We start from the raw sequence: 24,971 nt of genomic DNA, 5'->3' as shown, positions 1-24,971 counted from the left end.
AGGCCCAGGATGAGAAGCAGTTTATGAAAAGATTGCCCCCCACATGCAATGTTCCATGTGCACCATTAAAGGCAAGGTGGAGACATGCATACCAACGCATGCCTCGTCCATGATGGTCTTTAGTAAAAGATGCAGCAGCCACATCCTGGTCTGTTTTCTGCTGCATCAGCACATTAAGCAGAGTTGCACCGGTACTACACAGCTCAAGACAAAGGGTTGCACAGCGCTTACAAGAGGAGCAAGGAAAGGGACATTAGGGGGCTCAGCATGGTGGTCACTGAAGGGCAAGCAAAACAAGGCTGTAGGCAGGCTGTGCGGTGTTGCCCACTGATGGCTAATCTATTTATGATGGCTGCGCTCCTTTTTCTTCATGCTTCCTCTTTTATAGCTGGTCTATTAAACCAATGGGGGGGCTTGTGTCTGTTTTTCTCCCCCTTTGCCTGGAAAACCAAGGCGAGCACAGACAATCCATATTCCTTTGTGTGAGGTATTGAACTATAACAACAGCACAAGAACAAAGGGAAGAGAAACGTGGAATACAGTGTACTGTGACATACAGTACCCACTTTCTTTCTGCTTCCATCTGTCGGACCAAATAATCTCTCTCGGAGAGCTGGGATGCCTCAGTCATCAGAGTGCTAGACTAGGACCAGTAAGACACACATTCAAATCCTCAGTAAGCCATGAAACTCACGGGGTGGCCTTAGGCCTATCACTATCAGTCAGCCTCACCTATCTCACAAAGTTGTTGTGAAGATAGAAAGGGGAGGTGCAGCCTGGAGCTCTTTGAAGAAAAGACTTGGCATATATGTAATAAATAAACTTGCACTGTTTTACTAACCATGCATTTGGTGTGTTTTGATTTGTTGGGCTTGCCACTGTTCTTGTGCTATTTGTTTTGATCCCTTCAAGAACTAGTGACTGCCATTTGTTGTACAAAGGCAGCATGCCAAACATTTTGATTGATTGATTGATTGATTGATTGATTGATTAAGTTTTCAAAGCTCATAGCCTTTGATCGACTTCTCTATAAATTGAATATTTCTCCCCCTTTTTGGAGGCCATTTGTCCCACCTAGCAAAGAAGGGGACGTTATTCAGCTGCTTTCAAGGACTAGCAAACTTTTAACAAATTTAGGTAGGTTTTTTATTTTTCTATTTTCAGTTTTTCTTTTAAAATCCTTAACTGGTTATTGTAGTGCTAATGCAGCCCCCTGGCCATATATCCTGGCCCAAGAAACCCATGGGAACAATGCTGTGTGATGGCATAGCATCATTCCCAAGGACATTCTGAGGTAAAAGAATAACAACAAGATGGCTCCCTAGTGGATTGAGTGACCAGATGCAAATGAAGAGAGAAAAGGGTGGATTTTAGATACCTAGTTTGGCACTCAAAGATGTGACTCAAGGAGTGATGCTTTTAATCTGTTTTTAAAATTCTTTTTATTTAACTTTCCATAAACAAATAAGTGTGTTTACATATATGTAACAAAACAAAGAAAAATAATAGAAAGAAAAATGAAAAATAAACTTATCTGAAGGGCAAGACATAAATCTCTATAATAAATAATAATAAAGGATGGGTATTTTCTTCCTTCAGGAGAAAATATCACTTTAATAGGATTATTATTATCATCATCCTCATTACTGGAAAGTGAACTGAAAGGAATTGTGGCCTTGCTCTGTTTGACTGGAGTCTCTATGGTTACACCAGGGAAAAGTACAGCCTTCAATTAAGAAAAAAACTGCTTACCAAAACATATACCAAAATATTTGCTTGCTTTAATTTAAACATCACACAACTCACTCAGCATTCATTTCCAGTGCCAGGGGATACAATCAATTCTGTCACAAACTGGGTGAGTGGGATCTGCATTTCAAAGTCATTGTGGAGATGTTTTTTTTTAAAAAAAAAAAAACTTATTCCCGTCAAAAGCTTCTATCTGTTCAGATGCATTTATGTTCTCTCCTCGCCGTCGTATCTGAGTGCTTAACATTTACACAGTAACACCTGAGGATATTAAAATTAAAAGTACATTAAAAATTAATTTACTTTTTGCCACTCAACCATAACAAAAGAATAAGGGGGCATTCAATGACAATGAGAGGTGGCAGGCTCATAACCAACAAAAGGAAATGCTTCTGTCGAGAATGGCAGGTTCGGTATGCTGCAGTGGCTTTTCTGAGGGGTGGTGATGAAGAAGACAGGGGTTAAAGTCAAAAATTTGGGGGTCATGAAGTTGAGAGGCTAGGTTACCATGCAAATGGCTAGGCATCAAAATGTGGTATTTGCGCTAAAAGATACTCAGCACAAACCACAAATATACTCAAGGTCACCAGTTGCCACATGGTTATCCCTAGGTTGATGAGAAAACACACATGTGCTGCTCTCATTGTCAGAGATGCACATGCATCTTGGCTTTCAGAGAAGCTGCAGTACTGCCAATCAGTCCCAACTCAGCCATGAAGGTCACTGTTTGGCCTTCTCTCTCTCTTAGCCTAACCTACCTTATGTTGGAGACTGCCGTTAAACACAACGATGCGCATTGCAAGTTAGCATATGAAGGGGTGATGGACCACAGAGATGTATTGCTAGATAAACTCAGGTCACACACCTTCTCCCCTGGAGAGGAAGTGAAGCCTTTCTAGTTCCTTCATCTCTCTGCATCATGGAAGCCATGAGAAACCATGTGCCTGCTCCCAAGCACAGACTGCATGTTTGAAGCTTCTTTGCTGTCTTTTCTACCCAAGACTATTTTGCATGTATGATCCCTGATGTTACATGGAACAATGCATAACTGAGACCTTGAATCTGCAAGTAAATCATTTTAAACTTACTTAACAGTATGTGGTCTGCTCATGGCAAGAAGGGTGCAAAGAGAACAGCAGCTGAACAGGATAAAAAGATTTAACAACCTATACTCCCGACACTTCACTGCGCTACTTATTTTTGTGGGTCTAATACTCTGCTACTGAGGGTCTGTGTGCAAGCTCCTCATTTTGAATCCAGGTGCCCAGCCAATTCTTTTGTTATTTACCCCACACACATGGGCGACAGAGATTCATATATTTAATTTCCTCCCACACCTCACAGCGTTGTTGTGGGGATACAATGAGGGAAGAACTATGAAAGCTTCTTTGAGCTCCCTGCAGCAAATAACATAAATAATGTGAACAATAATGTGAACAACAACAACTACTACTACTACTACTACTACTACTGTAGCACCCTGCTTGTGGTTAACGCTTAGCTGGAATGAAATATTCAACGCAGCAATAGAGAAATTAAAATAGTAATTTATTTGTCAGACAAATAAATATGAGGCACAGTGGTATATGGTTACCAAGCTCTGGCCTGGCCTCTTGCCATTCTGGCCAGCACTTATATTTCCTTAATCCAGCCCCCTTGCTCCTCCTGTGGCTGCCTCTGTCCAATCAGCCTGGTTGAAATTCCTATTGGCTGTTTGCTAGAACCAATCACAAAAGATACACCCATTTCCTCTTGCCTTTTATGGAAAATAAAAAGCTATATATTCTTCTATCTATAAATGACAAATAAGTAGTAATATATCTTACATGTGTCTCAACAAGGAATCTTAATTACCAGCTCACCTCTTGCCCTCCTTGCCCTATTGCCTTCCAAAACAGATAATTAATCTTGAATTTTTATCTTATGCATGTCAAGGATTGAGTTCACATCAACATTGAGAGATCTCCTTCATTTGAAGGTTTCTAAACAAAAGGCCTGACAACCATATATCAGGAGTGCTTGATGGCGTCTCCTGTCTGGCAAGGGGGGGGGCTGATGGCTGATGGCCCCTGTGATCTCTTCCAACTATATGAAATAAGAATCTAGCATTTCTTAAATCCTTTGCATAATTATATTTAAACTAATATATTTAATACATAAATAACCTTTTAAAAGGAAAAGAAATCTTAAAAGGATCTTAGTTTAAGAAACAAACAGCTTTAGAAAAGATTTCCCAGAAAATGTTCTGTTTCTGCCAGCTAGATGCTTTTTCACTGCTCTTGACCTTCTTAACCTTAGGAAGAAGATATGGCTCATTTTACTATTTATCCACCCTTAATTTGTAGGGTCAGTGTAACCTTGGCTGTCAGCCTGTAATTCCCTTTTTACGACTTTGAGAATTGTTTTCTGCTATAAATCAGGGGGGCCCCTTGTCTAGGAGTAAAAATATCTTGCCAAGGTTTTTAGGCATGGTCTTCTGCCTGGCATAAAATATTTGAAAATCATTAAGCTTTTTAAGATACAGGCCCTGATCAAACATATAAGCTTTAATAAAAATGCAGGCTTATGATTAGATGCCTCACTACTACTCTTAGCAAAGGAGAAAACAGAGGCTGGACCTGGCCTCCCTCCACCAGCCCAATTTAATATGAGCAATTCTCAATTTTCTGAATGGCAACACAGGCATTCAGCTGGAGAGGAGCACAATATAAACCTTTATATAAGTATTCCTCTGTTATTTTTTACAGGTTTTTATAGCAAAAAGTCCACTGCATTTGTTGTTCCATTGTTCTGATACCAGGATTTGGCTACTCATTGCAGGTGTGACACTGATAAGCCCATCAGTTTGGGGGTTCAGTTGCATCAAAGGGTAAGATCTGCTTTATGACCCACCAGTGAGAGTTCTTAGCTTGGTAGGTATCAGGTACAGCACCTTTTCAGTGGTGGCCCTGAACCGCTGGAACTCCTCCCCTAGGGAAATATTCATGGTGCCATTATTGCCAGTCTTCAAAAGGACCTTGAAGACTTTCTTTCATCCAGTATGCACTAGGTTAATTTGACTGTGCCACGCTTTAACATTTTTATTGCCATTGCTTTATCAATTAGTGGAGGAGTTGTTGTTGTGTGCTTTAAGCCTTAGTGACCCACCTTGTGAAAGCAGTTGCCCCAGAAAGGCAGGCTAGAAGTCTTTTATTTACCGTATTTAAAAAAGACCAACCTGCATGAGGTGGTGTTATGAACACGCTCTCCAACAAAGTTTTCCCTGAGGATCCCTTCCTAAACCAGCTTGATTGAGCTGGTCTCGGGCTGCTCTTGTCCCTTTAAATACACAGTCAAGGTAATCACTCCGTGTAAGTTAGGTAGCTGCATGAAAGTGGGACACTTTTGTAGGTCACACACTTTCTTCTAGCTATGAATAGACTCAAAAGAAAATTGGGTGCTGGGGTGGGAAGGTGATTCTCCCTCTGCAACACTGAGGTCTTTTGCTTTCAAAGAGAAGGCAGATGCTTCACCTTTTAATTGTTGCATCGACTCTGCTTTCTTGTTCAATACCCATTCTTACCACTAAGATTGTCTAATCAAAGCCTCTTCCTTCCTCCATCTGGCTCACCTGCCTCCACCATTGATCCAGAATTGGAACAGGGGGAGGGAAAGGAGGGGAGAGAGGACCCTGGGAAAGAGGACACAATTAACGCCTGAGCAGCTTCAATTCATGGGTGTCTTTCAACATCTTGCACCTCTCTCTGCATCCATTCTTTTTCTCTTCTGTCCCCCCACCCTTTGTGTTCATGGGTTTTCTTTAAGAAAAGCCTTTGTCAGCAACCCAGGGAGAAGATTAAAGCTCCTGTCAGGAGGAAACAGGTTGCTTTTGTGCCCAAGTCCTTATAATCCACTTTATTAAAATGTTCCAAATCTTCCTCCAAGAGAGGAGAGATCACAGGAACATTCTCCCCAATCACCCCTGGCATGCCATCCTTTGAATGGCATCATTACGAGAGGAAGAAAGGAAGAAAGGAAAGGAAGGATGACCTAAAAAGCAGACTGGATGCTGGTGAAATGGGCTATGGAGCCTGGTACTTCAAGGTCACTGGTTCCAATTTAACCTGCAGCAGCTACCAGAGGAAAACCATTCTCGCTCAAATTGCTGCTTGCTTATACAAATTACTAGGACTCTGCCGGCTGCAAGAGAGCATTCAAGACAATGCTACCCAGGTTCAAAGCACCTTCTCTTGCCTAACAACTGCCCATGAGCACTTTCCTACCAGTAAGTAGGGGGGGAAGGGAAGGGCACAATAGCAAGAGGATCTGGGCCAAATTTGTTGCTGGTTTGGGGACAGGGTGTAGAAGCAAGCTTGCATTTCTCCTCCACCAACCCCCATAATAAACCTTGGTACTGTCACTACATAGAATTGCAGTCTTAATCTTTAGTCCATCTTCCTCTGGTGTTATTTTTGTACTTTTCCACTTTCCTCTGTTCCACTGATTCCTTCAGGCTAAGCAAAGGAAGTGTGTCCCAACACAATATACACAATGACAGCAAGAAAACTGGAATCAGAAAAGAAAGAAATCAAATGCTGTAACACCCACATGAATAAGATTTATCTCCCTCACACACACAAAAAAACCAACCCAAAAACCTAAATATAATATTTTTATTTTTTTAAAAAAACCAAAAAGTGTTTTGATCAAAAGGTCTCCTTCAGTAGTATTAATGTATAAATGTGCGCATACATATGCTCTTTTGCTTATTCACAAATAATGAATGCTGTAATATTTCCAACAATGAAACCCAGGTTATTAGAAAAGATGCAGAGATCAGAAGTAACAACACCTGAAAATAAAAATAGTAATTTAGAATAATACAAATTAGTTGAAAAAATAGCAATGTGTTTAAATTCTATTTTTTAAAAGCTCATCCAATGGGGCTAATTATAACCATCCTTATCAGGACAATTGGCTGCACCATATACATGATAGCATATCAGTAATTGCTCTGAAGTAAAGCTGTGAGCTATCCTTCAGAGTGGATCCTTGACCATGATGGCCACTCTGAGAACAGTGTTTGAAAATAGTATATATTCATGTCTTTAAATCTCCTTTTCTTCTGGCTCGAATGCCTCTTCCTTATGTTATATGACTTATCTTCAAAATTCTTGATCATCCTTGTAGTTCTTTCCTGCATAAACTCTTTCCAGTTTTTCAGAAGCAATTGCGGGTGGGAGTTATTTAATGTTTCTTTCTTTTTTGCTTCCTTGTGATACGATTGTAATAACCCTGACATTTAGGATAGGTGTTGCTAATGATGAACAATTTAAATGTCAATTAATACAGTGAAATATTAGATTCATAAGGATACAAGCACACAAACACTCAGGCAAACTGTCAGGGCTCAAGCCCATAGATTGGTGAGCCAAAAGATATAATGCAAGAACATAAGCTGTGTGCCACCATCATCCAACTTGGATCAAAGGAGAGAACTGTGGGAGCAAGCCTTACCAGCCACAGAGGCCTTCTGATGCTAGAGCAGGTTAGGTGAAGAGCCAAAACTCAGCGGTAGAGCTTCTGCTCTGCATGCAAAAGGTCCAAAGTTCTACTCCAAGCATCTCCAGATAGGGCTGGGAATATCTCCTGTCCGAAATCCTGGACAGCCGTTGCCAATTGGTGCAGACAATACTCAGCTAGGTAGACCAATGGTCTGACATGATATAAGGCAGCATAGTAATAATAAATATAGCAATAAAAACCCTATATTTATACAGGTACCACTTAGAAAATCCATAAAAAAGCAACTGTACCAAAAGGAATTATTGTGAAAATAAGAAATATGGGGGGACACCAATTTTTGTCATTGTTCAGGGTGCCATATTACCAAAGTCCACCCCTGGTTCCAGACAACTCCTCTGACAAAGCATCTCAAGAGAGAACACGTGGTCAGAGTTCCTTTGGCCCACTCCATTGCACTGAGTTTGCTTGAATCAAGCCAGATATAAGGGTTTTAACTAAGCAGATAAAAGGGGTAGGCTGCCCACTGTGACCAAATAAGAGAACTATCAAGGAACTGTTCTGTGCTGCTGCTACTGCTGCTGCTGCTGCTGCTGCTGCTGTTTTTTTAAAAAACAGAGCTACCCCTTCTGGCCATAACCACCACGCTAATGGGGAAGGAGAGTTCACATGAAAAACAACCACCAGATAGAGGAACACTGTGATAAAAGGTCTCAGTGGAGCATGCTAGTCCTGATGATCTGCCGGCTGGCCGGCAATTTATTTCCTGCGCTGAATGCATTTGCCGGTTTTAATGACAACTGGAGTCATCTCTGCAATTAATTCTATCAAAGGGGAATGAGAGCTGGGTCTGAATTTATTGCCCTGTGCTTTTGTTTATGAGCAGAGAGGCTGGCGACTCGTTCCTTAGGGAGGCCACCTTAATTTTGCTGCAGTGGTCAGCACGTTATTCCCTGAGTTTCTCCTCCTGACGTTTGGGTCTGACAGCAACGAAGAAAATATAACCCCTTGTCTATCCTAACAAGTGAAAGCTGAATAATATAGATGGATCAGCACAAGGGAATGTTTCTTTGCCAGTGAAACACTATAGTTAGTAAAAAGTCTTGCACAGTGGCTTTTCCCTCTTCTTCAAGAAGAAGACACAAGGGCACACCACAACAATAAAAGAATATAAATTACGCAAAAATAAATATTTTGCTTATTCATCTCATTCCATTTTTGATGCTTGGCCAGTCGGACGTTTTATAGCTTGGGTTCCAAGTGTGCCCATAAATAATTGTGGTCCACAATGCAATGTATAGGGAAGTTTTTTATGTCTGATGTTTTATTGTATTTTTAATATTTTGTTGGAAGTTGCCCAGAGTGGCTGGGGAAACCCAGCCAGAAGGGCTGGGTATAAATAATAATAAAATAGTATTATTATTATCATTACAGTGGTACCTTGGGTTACATTCGCTTCAGGTTACATACACTTCAGGTTACAGACTCCGATAACCCAGAAATAATACCTCGGGTTAAGAACTTTGCTTCAGGATGAAGTGGGGCAGCAGCGGGAGGCCCCATTAGCTAAAGTGGTGCTTCAGGTTAAGAACAATTTCAGGTTAAGAACGGACCTCCAGAAGGAATTAAGTACTTAACCCAAGGTACCACTGTATTATCATTATCATTATTATCATCAACAGGGTCCTGGCACAAGGAAAACTCTTTTTATCCATACAGTGGTACAGGCAGTAGCCTTCCTAATCACTGCTCACAGAACCCCTTATTCTTGTGAGAAATAAATAGACTGAAGAGTCATCTTTCACCTTTTGATACATTTGCCTCTTCTCTAACATATAAAATTGTTCATATTCAGTATAGCCTGGGCACCTGAAGTTCTAATTCAGAGTTCAAGTTGATCGAGGTTTCCATGGGTTTAGATGCCCATAACTTGGGTGTGGCCTATTGTCAGGATGCTGTCAGCAGCTCCCGGCTGGTTGCCCAGGAAAGTGGAAAGACAAGGAAAAGTTTCTTACAGTTCTTTTTTATTTCAAACTTTACAGAGAGAGGCTATAGAACCCAGCCTCTTGGATAATGGTGTTCTCCTGAGTGAATCTCCACACATACACACCCATCTCTCCCACCTCCTCATTTGTCATCATCATCACCTCCTCTATGGGTGCTACTAAGTGCCCTCTGTCTTTTTGCTCTCCTACTTTTAAGGCGCGCCAGGTTCTGGGAGATGGTGGGTCTGGAATGCTTTCTAATGACAACATGTCAGCCAGCTGTTCTGGCTCTCCCATGATTTCCCAACTTTTCCCCTCATCTGCCTCTGAGCTGTGATCTCCCATGAACCCCTGTTGTAAATCTATACTGTCTCCTTCCTCCCCCTCCCTGGAAGAGTCAGGATGTGGAGGCGGTCTCCACCATTCCTCCTCTGCCCAGGCCCTGACACCTATATGTCATGTGTTTTTGGATTTGCTCTATTAGTGCTGCCCACTAAATGCAAAGGACGTTTAACAACAATCACTTGCAAGCCAGACCTGTGCCCTTCACAACTTGTAATGGAGTGAGTAGGACCACTAGCTTTCACTTTGCATGGTTTTGACAGAACCTGTCACAAGGCCAAAAGCACAGCAATTTCATCCCTCTCTCACTGGGTGGCCATGGGTCCTTCTTGTCAGATGAAAGCTGTCAGAGGACAGTACTCTAGTTGAATGCATTTTGTATTTGAAGGGGTGTCCAGTCCATGAACCATGAAAAGGGAGATCACTGCAAGGGCCTTGAAGCTGCCCATCAACAGTGAGCAGACTGAGCAAGCATACAGGTCCCAAGTGCTGCCTTCCACCTGATGAAGTGCTGCCCTGGGCAGCTACCTAACATTTCAGAGGGAGCCTACACTATTATGCAGTGAGCTCCAGGCTGTGTAAGGCAACACTTTGTAGGGTATTGGTACCTCTAAAACAAACAAACAAACATTTGTTTATTCTGTGGTATCACTCAGATGGAGCCTAGGAGTAGGAAAATAATAAAAATAAAATGTGGCGTTGTATCGTGCTTATTCACATGCCGTCATTTTCTAGATCAAAAATGTCTTTGCTAGCCCTACGAGCAAGGACCAAGATGTTTGGAGGACACAGTAGACAATGGGACAAGGAAGGTCTTGCCATCAAGAGCACATGACTGCAAGCATCAGCAGAATGCAGAAGACATTTTGCACTTTCCTTATTTATCCAAAAAGCTATTTTTGTTCATTAAAACCTAGTTACTACCACCATCTCGCCAATAACCTGGAGTGCTTGCTTGGTTAATTTTAGCAAGCAGAGCTTTGACGAAGTAATTTTACTGTCCTCAGGGATCTGCCAGCTTATACCAGTCTTCACTATTTCAGATGAAATTGAGTTAATTTTCGCTGAAATTGCTTCTTAGCGGACAAACACATTCCCCATCATTGCAAGCTTATGCCTCTGCAGCTCTATTATTCTTTAATTTACACACCCCGGCAGTGAGGGATTAATACCTGAGACATACAAAAGGCTACAATGTGGAAAGGGGGAGGGGAAGGAGGGGAGAGGAGAGTGAGAATGGCACTCTGCAGGGAATTGGTAATGGTGTTTTAGTTCTGTAGTCAAAACATTTAAAGTTTGGCATTAACACCAAGTCAACTCTGGTTGTCCTTTCACTCTGGAAATGCATCACTGAAGTTCTTGAAAAAAGAAAGAAGCGGAGTCTTGCTGCCACTGCTGCCACATCTCTCCACCGCGTGTTCCGCTAGCATGGCTGGGCTCAGAAGACATCCGCCAGGAAAGCATTATTACAGATGGAGCTGAATTCTGAAATCAAGTGCAAAAGATTTGGGTAACTTCCAGAGAGAGATCTCACACGAAGGGGATTAGAGAGAAAGGGCCAGGTACATTATAAGACAATAGCCCAACAGCTCATCCTGACCCCCTACATAAATGCCTCATACTGAAACCCATAGTGAAAGTATACACACACACACACACACACACACACACAGAGAGAGAGAGAGAGAGAGAGAGAGAGAGAGGATTGATTCCTTTAATAATACAATATGGATCAGTGATACAAAGGGCAACATAGAACCAGGACAAAGTGTGGCATTTCTTCTGGTCCCAGGAACTTCATTCTGTGTCTGAAGGACTAAGGAAAAGTGGTGGTTTCTGGAGACTAAGTTGTGAGTAAGCACAGTTTGTGACATTGCACAACATCATTGCTGATCACAGGGTATGTCTGCTAAAGCATCAGCCTTAGCTCCCAATTTCCCAGTTTTGTGGAAATTGAGTCAACGTGAGAAAGCCTGTGGTCTTAAACTGGTGAAGTAGATTTTTTAAATCATTGATTGATTGATTGATAAATGAATGAAAGAATGAATGTTATATGATAGTGGTATTTCCACCATACATGCTCACTAATTTTGTCCTGGACAAACAGGTTTCACTAGCTTTTAAGGTGGGGCTTGATTATTAGCTCTGTGAAATAAATGAGAATAATAAGATGAGAGTGGTGGTAGTTTTTGAGCATGGGGGCATTATACAGCGACTGTTTAATGTGCCTCAGCTTATGATATTCTTGGTGCTATTCATCTGCTACTTCACGCTTTCTATTCTATTTTCCTTTCAACAGGAGAGACCAGCAAGGACCAAGCTTCAACAGAAGAGTCACGGCAAGCCAACCCTTGCCTGTGTACACACACACACACACACACACACACACACACAATGTAATAAGATAGTTGAGCAGGAAAGAAGGCGAGAGAAAAATCGGAGAGAAAGAAAAGATGAGGGGAAGGGAGAAAGGCGAAGAAAAACATTAATAGAAAAATGGTTCCATTGAGATGAACAGTAAATATTGAAAAGCGCAAGATGCATTCAGCTGCCTAAAATTGGAATCTGACTTGCAACACCAGCTAGGATAAATTTATTCCAGCATTCCACCCTGCGAGCCTACCTGTCTCTCAGAAACAATTGAGGCTCAGCCTAAAACTGTATATTAAATAAGTGGCCTATTAGTGCATGGCAGTGAAGGGCAGTGAGCCAGCAGTGAGGGAGAAGGGTAGGCTGGAAGGGGTGTCTGCTTCGATGAAGTCTTTTTGTTGGCTCCAATGGGAATAAAGAAGCTGCAGGCCCCTGTCTTGGCATTCTGAGCTTGGAAAAAGCAAGGCCTTCAGCTTTGAGTTTGATAAGGCAAGGAGAATACGTCTCACCCTTGCTTCACACAGCGGCGTGGAAGTGGCTTACAATCCCACACTATAAGAAGTACAAATTAAGCAGTTGTGGCCATGTCATCACCATACATTCAAATCGCATGACTTTGCCCAAAGAATCCTGGGAAATGTAGTTTAAGGCTACTGAAAACTATAGCTCTGTGAGGTGGTAAACTACAGCTTCCAGAGTTCTTGGGGGGAAAGTGATGTGCTTTAAATGTATGATGTGGATATGAGACCTGTGCAGCTGTGGCCAATTTGGTGAGTCTCTCCCATCACTCTGTCAGGAGAGAAGATACTGATGAGTTGGGAAAGACCCAGACAATTGGCTCAGCCTACATGATTGGTTCATTCACACACACCCTCCAGCAGCAGCATAGAGGGGTGGGGTGTGTGTGTGTGAGAGAGAGAGAGAGGGGGGGGGGGTCCTGTTACAGAAAAGCTCGTGTATTGGACTATGCTTTATTTCACATTTGAAATATTTATAATGCATTATATAGTATACACATCCAAATCCACAGCTTAATCTACCCAGTTACCTGTTAAACATTTAGTAGGGGGAGGCGGTATATGTCATGCTTGAAATTATGTGCTTGAATTGCCTTTGAACTTAGCGAATTTCTGTGTGGGTGGTGGTGAAACCCTAAAAGAGCAGAAAAATTATGACTGGCTCCGAGGCAGGCTTTTTCCAGCTTCTGCCTTTTAGCTTCATGCATTTTTATAGAAGTGTTGCCAGTGTGAACGGGGCATTTACATTTTTTAATCAGCCCCAACAGTTTGAAAGTAATTGAAGATTTATAATAGGTTTGTTTGTTGTTAGGCTCTTTTTCAACATTTTGGTCCAGTTTGAATTCCAATAGCTCTTTTCTTCTTTGCAAAAAGCCATATCTCTATGGTGATGAAGGGACATCTATGGGAGGCCTCACAAGGAAGGGGGAAATGTTTTGTTTATTGTTTGCTTTGAGCTTTTATGTGTGTTTTTGAAGAAAGGAGCCCACAGCAATTAAAAGCAAAAAGAAAATCCCTCTGGGAATGGATAGCCCGCCCTCTGTTGATAACACAGTCATTTACAAGGATCATGCACTGAGACACTGATTCTTCTGGTAGCCTTTATATTTCGGGGCAGCAGGGAAATCAATTAGATATCCCTTCCAAGAAGCCTTTTCATTAGTGCTGACATTTTCATTATTTCAAAACAGAATCATAGGCAGCCTTAGAAAGGTACAGATGTAGACTTGCACCAGTACACAATATGGCCAGTGCTAGCAGTCAGTCAAGTCAAAGACTTGCCTAGACCCAGTCCCAATTTCAGGACCCACTTTTATTGTGCCATCACTGTAGTCCAACTACACAAAAATGAAAACATGCCAGTGAAGACTCCCCAGGACTCCCAATTTGTATGCCCCACCATATTTCACTGGCTCCAAATCACCTCCCCCAACAGGGATCTTCTTTCTTGGAAACCAGTTGTGAAGTGGTACATTTTGAAATGCAATATATTCCAGTGCTTGGAATGAACTGGTTTGGTTTCATGAAGTTCTCTGAGATAGGTCCCTGAACTACACTTGAAAGTAGTTCCCTTAACTGCTGGGTGAACTGAACAGTGAATTGAGTTCATTTTGTGGTAGAAATTTGAACAATTTCTAGTTGATCTTCAGCTTCATTCTCTTACATGTGTTTCTGTAGACTTTGGTGGTGGGACTTTAATTGCTGGTGAAAAGAAACAATTCACTGTGTGTGTGCTTTGGTGTTTTCTTAGTCCTCTTAAGTATATAGTGCAGAACAGCAGCTTGGAGCATTGTGAATGCTTGGGGGGGGGGGACTGCTGAAGATCATTTGGATGAACTTGAATTGAACTGTGGCCTGAACATGACCTGAACTAGTTAATTTTGTAGAACTGGAATGTCTTCCTGTTCGGATGTTGAACTTGGACTAGCTCCTTTTAAAGATGATCTTTCGAAGTTCTGGTACACACACACAACAGTACTTAGCATAATACCCAATTAAGATTAGCATGACCAAAATCCAATGCAGTCTTATGTGTCCTATATTATGTCCACTGAAATCATTGGAGCTTAGCATTACATATGTTCAGTCAGGGATGGCTCATGAAGGCAGAGGCAGTGCTGTTCTCGTCAGGACTGAAATGGAGCAAGATAAAATCCAGACCAGAAAACCTTTTTACTAGGTAACATAGCCAAATTCACCATATTGCTTCTTACAGGCATTTTGTCCCATTTTAATTTTTATACAATTACAAAACATTTCATTGCCATCCTCAACAACATTTCCTCAAAGTTATGCAACAGAACATTTTGTTAAAAGGTATTCTGAAGCGTTCTCAAGAAAAAAAGGGGGGAAAGAATTGCTTTGTATCAACTAATTTGCACTCCAGTGGAAAAGATAGAAAGCTTTTTTAAAAAATTATTTTTCAATAAGTGTTTGGATGGAAGAATCGCAACTGCTTTTTAAAAAGTCATAAACGGGACTTGATGACCTGGAAAATTTGGTGCGCAGTTTGTGCCTCTCCCTGCATATTTCTGCAATTTCTTCTTGGAAATTAGCATTTATAGTAATGGCTAAGAAGCATTAAACTGGTTATGTGTTCACACACAAAAATCTTGATTTGTACACACCTGATTTGCACCTGATGAATTGAGACACGGGGTGGGGGGTGTATGCATGCTTTTAGCAAGCAAGCTCTGCATATCGGGCAGGAAAAAATAACACAGAGAGATTGACACAGATCAACAGAAGCTAAATACAGAAATGTCACCCACATGTAAATGCTTTTCCTTACAAGCTCTGTGTTAAGCATGCTTCTCTCAGAAGGGAGACAAAATGAGTTTCGTGTGGAAAAGAAGAGTTAAGCTTGTCAGCATGTTGGGATGTTTCTCTTTCTCGGTCCCTGGGTCATATTGTGTGGGCTTTGGGGCCATCAAAGATCACAGCAAAAATGCAACCGAAATAGGAGGATGTAGCTAGGGATGGGCAAAACTGTCCCTCTTGGGTCCTCTCAGTTTCTCTATTTTTCAGTTTAAGCTCAGCTCTCCACATTTCCACATCAGCTTATGAGGATTTATTTTGCAAAGTTCCCATGAAAATTCACCAGCATTTTAGTGCAAACGTCTCATAATATACACATTTTTGTACACAATTTCTTCCTAATATATACCTTTCTGCAAAGTAATTTACCTTGAAATATAGTATTTTCATATGTTATCTTCACTAATATATGCATTTATTTATTTATTTTTGCAAACGTTACCCTTGTTTATGCCTTTTTTGTATACACTACTTGGCTAGAAAGCTACATTGCAAAATTTGGATACGTGCAATCAGAACAACTGGAAGAAACAGCAAGAAGAAGAAGAAGAAGAAGAAGAAGAAGAAGAAGAAGAAGAGGAGGAGGAGGAGGAGGAGGAGGAGGAGGAAGAGGAGGAGGAGGAGGAGGAGGAAGACGCTATTTATTAAATCTGTATACCATCCTTCATCCAAAGATAATTTTTAAGCTTCTCCCCATCATGAATGTATGGTTTGGTAGAAAGTTGGCTCCAGCAGCCTGACAACAAACTGGTATGCTTTTGGAGAGAGGAAGGGAGGGAGGGAGAGAGAGAGAAGTCAAGAAGGAAATGCTTTCATTTGTTTTCCAGCACAGTTACCATATTGGTCTGTTGTGCTGGAAAAAAAATGCCCTGTATACTTATTCATCCCAAGAGAGACAGCAGGGCTTATTTCTGATAAGACCTGCATAGAATTGGGAATTCTAATCTGAGGTAGCCATGGTGCAGGGCAATCTTTATTTTAGATTAGTTAATCCAAAACACCTTTGTCTCCGATTCTGCACTCAGCAGCATCCTCCACACCACCACCCCAACAGATCACTCTTGAGGGAGCACGGCCCTTGAGGGGGAAAAAAGATTGTCAACCTACTGGTAGAGCATCACAGGTAGAAGGTCCCAGGCTCAGCCACTGACATCTTCAAGTAGGGCTGGGAGAGGTCCCTTGTGTGGAAACCTGGGAACTGCTGTCTGTCACTAAAGACAATACTGAGCTGGATGGACCAGTGGTTTAACTCATTATAATTTATAAGTGGAATTTGCTGCCAAGGAGTGTGGTGGAGTCTCCTTCTTTGGAGGTCTTTAAGCAGAGGCTTGACAACCATATGTCAGGAGTGTTCTGATGGTGTTTCCTGCTTGGCAGGGGGTTGGACTCGATGGCCCTTGTGGTCTCCTCCAGCTCTATGATTCTATGATTCTATGATTCTATAAGGCAGCTGCCTATGTCCCCTGCTGCAGGACATTCACCTACCTGCATCAGACCATTGACTTATTTCTTGGTTTGGCTTTTGATTAAGATAACCACCAGCCAGGATTGCCCCATTTGCCTCTTCTGCATTTCCAATCATTTTGCCACTTAGAGAGACACGACATCCGTCAGGTCTGACACTGCCTTTTTCCAAGATGTTTTTACAGCCCCCCCCCAAAAAAAAAATTAAGAAGAACTAGGGAGAAAGTAGGAAATTAATTTTGATGGCTTTAAAGATTCCAGGCATACAACTTCAGAAACATCAGCAGCTGAAAGTCTGGGGCTTCATTAGCACAGGACGATAGAAGATAGAGACATTAAGGAAGGAAATGTGTGACTCACAGGGGAAAATGGGAAAAACAACACACAAAGTAGCAGCTGTTACATTTACTTCAATTAAAGAACAGCTCAAAGGGTATGTTAGGGAGGTAGAGAAAGAGTGCAGATGAAACAATCGGTACCCTAAAGCCCCACAACGACCTGACTAAGGAATGTGAACACTTAGGGAGGGCTCTTTGTCCTAAACTTCAAAATGTTTCTCATTTTTATTTTTATTTTTTATTTTTTGCGTGAGCCCAATTTAGCAAGGGGATACTGACGGACCAAAAAAAGGCATTGGCACTGCTTGAGAGGCATGGAAAGTAATGCGAGGCAGATGGGTTGCCTTTTGTTGGAAACGCTGCTGCTTCACTTCAAAGGGGGACCCAGACAGGCTGCTACAGCATGCCATGGTATTTTAAGGCGATCCAAGACAGATTTGCAAGAAAGATCAGCTCCTGTTTAAACTCTAGCAAAGTCCCCATAAAAATGAGAAGGGTGCATGGAGGAAGGACTCGTTGCATTGAAGGGACCGGGAAACAAGATGAGATTCCCTGTGACCCCCACCCCACCCCCACCCCCGGACTGAAGACAGGATTCGCCCTCGCCACAGCTTTGTAATGTGCATCTTTCCTTTTCCTCATAGGAATGAGTAGCAGGAGTTCAACCTATAAGGGTGGAGGTTAAGCCTGATCTCTGCCAAGTGATTCATGGAGGCGTACCTGTTGTTGTTTAGTCGTTTAGCCATGTCCGACTCTTCGTGACCCCATGGACCAGAGTATGCCAGGCGCTCCTGTCTTCCACTGCCCCCCAGAGTTTGGTCAAACTCAAGTTGGTAGCTTCAAGAACACTGTCCAACCATCTCGTCCTCTGTCGTCCCCTTCTCCTTGTGCCCTCCATCTTTCCCAGCATCAGGGTCTTTTTCAGGGAGTCTTCTCTTCTCATGAGGTGGCCAAAGTATTGGAGCCTCAGCTTCAGGATCTGTCCTTCCAGTGAGCACTCAGGGCTGATTTCCTTAAGAATGGAGAGGTTTGATCTTCTTGCAGTCCATGGGACTGTCCATGGAGGCATACCTAGGGGTCTGCAAAGCTAGCTCCCATCAGCGGTGCAGGCCGGGGGGGGGCACAAAAGTAAGCTATCAGACTGTGGAGCCTATGGTGTTTATGTGTGTGTCAATGCATCACCGCTGTCACAATCAAATTCAAGAGAAGCTTCCTGTCCTTGCACTGTGGCACAAAGGTGTGCAATCCCCTTCCCTTTCTCCTCATCTCACCCTTAATCCAGAAACTGTGAGTATTTGGATCACGTAGAATTGTAGTAATTTCTGATGTGGCTATTGTGGAAAAGTGATTTTTTTTTCTGTTGAGGCGAGTGCCGATACAGCTCCTTGCCAAGGGCACAAGGAACCCTCAGTACACCTCTGGTGATTCCAGCCTGCCAAGAACATGGCCCCATCCTCAAACTGCTTCTTGAGCCGCCTTCAGAAGTTTTATCCACACATCCACCGCATGCATGAGAGAGGAGCGAACCCATTTTCCATGTGAACATTCCCACAGGCCTTGCTACGCTGAATCCTGCAGGATTGGTGGAAGGTTTTATGGGGAAGTTCAAACACATACTGCTGTACTTGTGAAGACTTCCTCTGCAAAGCTTCCTCTAAACCAGGGGTCAGCAAACTTTTTCAGCAGGGGGGCCGGTCCACTGTCCCTCAGACCTTGTGGGGGGCCGGACTATATTTTTTTTGGGGGGGTGAACGAATTCCTATGCCCCACAAATAACCCAGGTAAAGGTAAAGGGACCCCTGACCATTAGGTCCAGTCGTGGCCAACTCTGGGGTTGCGGCGCTCATCTCGCTTTATTGGCCGAGAGCATCCGGGTCATGTGGCCAGCATGACTAAGCTGCTTCTGGCGAACCAGAGCAGTGCACGGAAACACCGTTTACCTTCCCGCCAGAGCGGTACCTATTTATGTACTTGCACTTTGACGTGCTTTCAAACTACTAGGTTGGCAGGAGCAGGGACCAAGCAATGGGAGCTCACCCCATCGCAGGGATTCGAACCGCCAACCTTCTGATCGGCAAGTCCTAGGCTCTGTGCTTTAACCTACAGCGCCACCCGTGTCCCTAAATAACCCAGAGATGCACTTTAAATAAAAGCACACATTCTACTCATGTAAAAACACACTGATTCCTGGACCGTCTGTGGGCCTGATTTAGAAGGTGATTGGACCAGATCTGGGCCCAGGGTCTTAGTTTGCCTACCCATGCTCTGAACTGTGCAGGAACAAGGAAGTGAAGCTGTTGAGAACATTCACTTCCCCTTTCTTACAATCGTTGAGGGCTTGGGTCACATTTCGATGTGGTGGAATGTTGGGAGACTGGAACAGAATGCTGAGAACTGTTTTTTTACATACGTACATTGCAGTTGGACAGTGTTCTCGAAGCTACAAACATGAGTTTGACCAAACAGCGGGAGGCAGTGGAAGACAGGACTGCCTGGCGTTCTCTGGTCCATGGGGTCACGAAGAGTCGGACACGACTAAACGACTAAACAACAACAACATTGCATATTCACAAACTGTAACTGGCAGCAAAGCTGGTGCTTTTGGCTGTGGCAGACATTTGAAAATTTGCTCCTGGTGTGTAAGGCGCTAGGTTTTCTTCATGAGCATAAGACTTAGCAAGCCTCTGGAATCCACAAGGTTCTTCAGGCAGAAGAACCTTGCAGGCCTGCAGACTGAAATATCTGGGTCTGAGTAAAGACGTCATTATGTGGAGAACATAACAAAATCTCGACTGGATCAAACAAAAGTCTCTATTCCCATAGAAGCCTATGGGAAGGCTGCAAGCAGGACATGGGCAAAATAGCCTCTCCTGCTTGTGTTCCCTAGCAACTGGCATTTGGAGGCACACTATCTCTGATATTGAGGGTGATACATAATCATCATGTTTGGTAACCATTGATAGGTTTTTCTTCCCTGACCAACAGAAATAAAGATCAGGTATCTTAGAGGGAAAGCTGGTGCCTACCTGATGTTCTAAAATGTAGTTTTAAATGGTGCATCCATTCAAGCATAAGTGTTTCAAAAAAAATAAATGATAAAGAGATACAATAACAGTATCTCTGCAAGCATATCACTAGAGGGCATCAATGGGGATGGAATCACTGTTCTGATTTCACAATAGAAATAGATTCATGAGAATGGCAGCAGCAAATAGAAAGAGGACAAAACAACCTTAAGGTCCAATGCAAAAACAAACTTCTGGGATCCTGAACTTCTGATTCATAAGCATAATCAGAGAGAGAGAGAAAGAAAGGAAGCCTATATAGGTGAGCCTCTACAGATACAGCAACAGACAGAAGTCAAGCATATTTCCACCACTCTTTTTGTCTACCTGCTGCAGAAGCTGCAGTGCGTTCGACAGAATTTTCCTATAGCTGGGGCAACGACCAAGCTACCAAGAGAGGGATCTAAAAAGGAGCCAGGCAGACACATGTTTCATCTTGAGCAAGACACCCCTGCCCCAATTTGACCGGGGCTTCATACTACACATTTAGCAAAATGTTTAATGGAGCCCTTAACACCACAAGCCTGACAGCATGGCGGATTTGTCTTTTCAGCTGCTACTTTTCACCTTCACAGGCCAAGTTGTGATGCAAAGGCAGATAAATGAGAGGGGGGTGATTTCTGTAAAGCAGAATGGCTGCAAGAACTGGTTTTTGCCTCCGGCTCAGAAATCAGAATTATACCATTTAATACTGTCCCCTGACTGCAGTTTAAAATAGTGCAAAGGGCCTTTCTGTCAATTCTCATCCTCATTGCCACTTCTGTCTTAACCTTGCCTTTGACCCCACCAGTTCCATCAAGCCTACCACAGAAGATGCAGATTCAGGACAGCCAAAAGAAAGGACCTCTCCACACAACACATAATTAACCCCTGTCGTGGAGCTGCTGCTCACCTGGCCTCCAGTTGGTGGGATAGAGGGGTATACAGGTGAGGCAGTGGCAAGGGTGGTGCAGTGCAAGCACACCAGCAGAGCCAATCTAGTGCTCCTGCTTGCTGCCTTGCTGTTCATCCTCTGCCTCCCAGGAAGCAGCTGCAACGCAACCAGTCAGAGGCCAGGTAAGAGGCAGCACCTCACTCTCCCATCTGCTACTGTTTGAACTATGGAATTCGCACCCACAAGAGGTTATGATGGCCACCAACTAGGATGCCTCTGAATTTGTCTTTCAAGTGATGATGTTCACCCCACAGTCAGTGGCTCTGAATGCTAGTTGTTGAGAACCACAAGTGCTGAGAGTACGGCTGCACTTAAGTCCTGCTTGTGCCTTCTCATTGGGGCAGCTAGTTGCCCACTGTGAGAGCAGGATGCTAGTTTGCTATTTAAGTTGTCATGCTTCCCTCCTCCCTTTCTAGCAGTTTCTTTATTTTTTATTAAACTATTTCAAAACATGTCATTTTTCCCTTTCGAATCACAGACATTTCAAAACTGCAAATATATACAAAACGAAGCAGGTGCTACAACACTTGGATCAGCATTAAATCATCAGTTACAACTGGCTCTAACAGGTTTGTTGGTTGGTTTCAGATGTAAATAACAGCTTCTTCAGGAAGCCTCTTTTCCACCCACTTCAAACTAGGAAACGTGGCCCAATCAGCTGTGTACATGTTCCTCAAAGTCAGGCAGCTGGGCTCTCTGCAGGCCCACAGTCGACAAACAAATTGAATTTGTTTTACTGTGTGGGAATGTGAGCAAGGGATAACTGCAGATAGGGTTCCCAACTCTTGAGATGATAATTTAAAAATGCTTTTTGGGGAGAGGAGTGCTTTAGAACCAAGCTCAACAGTATTTAACAGTTTGAGGAGAGCTCGTGAGTTTTTGAATGTTCAAGGGCAGAGCCTAGAAGGGGCTCTAGGGTGAGACGCAGCAGTTTTTGCAAGGACTGTAAGCACTGCCTGATGCAAAGTTTGTTGGTTCAGAATGGCTGGTGGGAAGCAGAGGAGAGGAGAGAAGGAGACAGCCTTGCAGTTTGCTTTTCTGGCAAATGGGTAAACAGAAAGAAAGCATCCAGGTTTTGTTTTTTGTTTTTTTGGCCAGTTGGCAGTCCTACAAGTGTAGAAACTGTTCGCTGATTTTGGAGGAGATATATCATCCAACAATCCCCTTAAATTATTGCATGCCATCCCATAAAAAGCTCACAGCAACATCTTCCAGAATGAGAGTTTAATTCAATCAAGCATCTTTACAATTACAGTAAGGGCGCACCACACAACCAAACATGGCATTAGGGAAAATCAGAGGTTAGTTCCTGCAGTGATGTTGCTCTTGACTATCTAACTACTTGAATGGAATACACCACTTCTTATGCAGGTGAGGAGAATGAACACAGTGAATTTGACAGAGGCAGTAGCTCTTTCACATTGCAGATTTTCTCCTGCCCTGCCCCAGTTTCCATGCATTAGGAGTGGACATCAGAGCTGCAGAGGTCTATGCATGTGGACCTCTACATGTCTAGGGATCCCTTGCAATCTGTGCTCCAGGGTGCATGGAAACTTACATGCTTAGGTATGTAGACTTCTCTGCTGCAGGTTCATTGTCATTGGGGCCAGTACTGTCTGGAGTGGTGGTGTGTAGCCATGGTGCTGCCCTCCCAACAACAGATGTTGTTGCAGCTTACCTAGACAGGGCTGGGGCAGAGCACTGTCAAGTTGCACAGATACACCGGCTAAAGCACCTGTGTATTCATGCAGTCCTGACCTGCTATGCTCCAGTCCTGACCAGGTAAGCTGCAGAAACATCAGTGTTGGGAAGAAAGCTCCACCCCATCTCAGCAGCCAATACTTCAGGCTATTTTCTACCTCCACTGTTGGGGCCAGTATGCCTCTCATTATCAGCTGCTGAGAATCACAAGTGGGGAGAGTGAAATGTTAGGGATAATCCCTTTCAAGGCACAGGCATCCTTTAGATAAAGCATGCTAGGAGGCTGGTTATAGTCTGCTATGTCCACCTAAGATTGCATTCTTAATGCAAACAATAAAGTATGCATGGTATTAGAACATCGTGCTTATGAAGCCCTAATTTCCCAAGACAGAGTCTTGATTCTTGTCAATAGAAAAGGATTCCCATCCTCCCTCTTTCTTTGACAGCAGATGGGGAGGAGGAAACCTTTAATCAGGTCAAATACCTTTCCAGAATATTATGAACTATACTGACAATATGTTGCCCCATTTTGACACTCGGTGATTCAAGTGAGAAGTTGGGAGGCAGGCATAAGGTTGACAGTCAATTTCTTGACATGCCCACGAAGTTTTAACAAAGCTGTGGAGATAATCACAGCTGTCAAGAATGCTCCTCTATAGGAACATGATGACTAAGGACAGGAGTTCCCCACCTGTAAGCTGCAATGAAGACAAGTTAGTCAATAGTGCCCAAGCGTTGCCATGATCTTTTGACCATTTCCTGCACAATTTTGTATGCATCTGCTCAGAAGTAGGATTGTAACCTTAGTGTTTTTGTCTTTTCTCTTATTTTTTGTTTGAAATCTCAGCTTAAGGGAGCATCACAGTTTAGCATCAACCAAAAATGAAGGATTTTTCTATGAATCTAAAAGTTGATTCTCTTTCCCTTCAATGAAGCAGTTGTCTGGAATGCAGGTTTTAAACAAGGTTAGAGTTATTCAGTTCTGATGCTTAGGGTTGAACCCAATAAAGTAGTCCCATTAGTGCCAGGACTTCTGTCCGTTCAATGGGACTTCCTTTCCTCTCCTTACCCTGCATCATCATCATCATCATCATTCATTATCATTCAAAGTCCCTATTACTATTGGAGAAACGTTGGAGGGTATTCAGGTGGGAATGTGCATCCCAGATCACACTGGACAGTTTTCTTTCAGATTTGCATCACCATGTTCATCAACATTCCATCTGTGCAAGCATGCTTTATTCCAGAAAGAAAAACTGCACACAGAACACGCTGTCACTCAAGCGTCTCTTTTGCTGGACCAGGACACAAAAGGAAGAGCTATAGTTAAGCATCTCTATCTCTGGTTCAGACTTCAATGATGACTCTGTTCAAATCACATCTAGCCTTAATAATTTAAATGGGGGAATCCTTATTTTAATCTTGGTTGTTATTCCATTCCCTAGCCAGAGCAGGCTTTCCCCCCAATCCTTGCCGTTGTGTGAACCTTTGAAGGCTCTGTAAAACAAGCCTTGGCCCAGAATGCATCACAAAGTCCTGTGGATCCGGGGATAATTGCCTGCCTCAAAGCCTCAGATGGAACACTCCGATACAAGAAACTCCAAAACTTCTGACATTTATCACTCTAAAAAGCAGCTAGTGGAAAAGCAAGGCCTATCAGATAAGATGTGTCAGTCAAGATTTCGATGCAGTTGGCTGCGGCTTGAAAAGGGCACATCACAATAGATCTGCAGAACAAAGTGCAAAGAATGTTAGATCTCCTGCAGCCTGAGAATTTTCACAATGGGAACAATCTCTGTAATTGATAATGAGCACTCATGGTTCCCACATGTGAACTTTAGTTGGGAGCAGCAACCGTGAGTGTGCTGAGAACCAGCAATAGCTCATTCAATTTATCCCCAGAGATCAGCTTATGTTAAAATGCTCGGCTGAGTTATGCATGGCACACACATACAAACACACGCCAAATCAGGAATCACCGTTTTCTAGATCTGACTGATAAAATGAGCAGAGTAACTTAAATGTTTGGGTAGGGGGTGGAGATGCCAACACTGAAATGCAAAGTTCAAATCTTTCCAGCTTTTGATCCTGAAATAATACTCTAATTTATATGTACAGGTGCAAACGTACAAATAATTGCTATAATTTAAGTTGAAATACTACTACGGGCACAACCACACCATATG

The 24,971-nt window shown here is 42.8% G+C and overlaps 1 long non-coding RNA gene across 5 annotated transcripts in view; it reads right to left on the bottom strand.

The window, feature by feature from the left end:
- Nucleotides 1-9,332: 9,332 nt before the first annotated feature.
- LOC307209479 overlaps nt 9,333-24,971 on the bottom strand; it is a 48,344-nt gene continuing 32,705 nt past the window's right edge. For 3 of the 5 annotated variants that reach the window (XR_013835590.1, XR_013835591.1, XR_013835594.1), the window contains one exon: nt 22,349-24,512. This is a non-coding gene — a long non-coding RNA (uncharacterized lncRNA). Of the gene's footprint in view, nt 11,064-22,348; nt 24,513-24,971 lie in introns of those variants that run through there. The other 2 variants (XR_013835588.1, XR_013835589.1) reach the window with 1 other exon arrangement.

This window comes from Podarcis cretensis (assembly GCF_951804945.1).
Source record: "Podarcis cretensis genome assembly, chromosome: 2".
NCBI lineage: Eukaryota > Metazoa > Chordata > Lepidosauria > Squamata > Lacertidae > Podarcis > Podarcis cretensis.
Note: the sequence above shows the minus strand (reverse complement) of the source record. Positions and strands in the feature narration are given on the sequence as shown.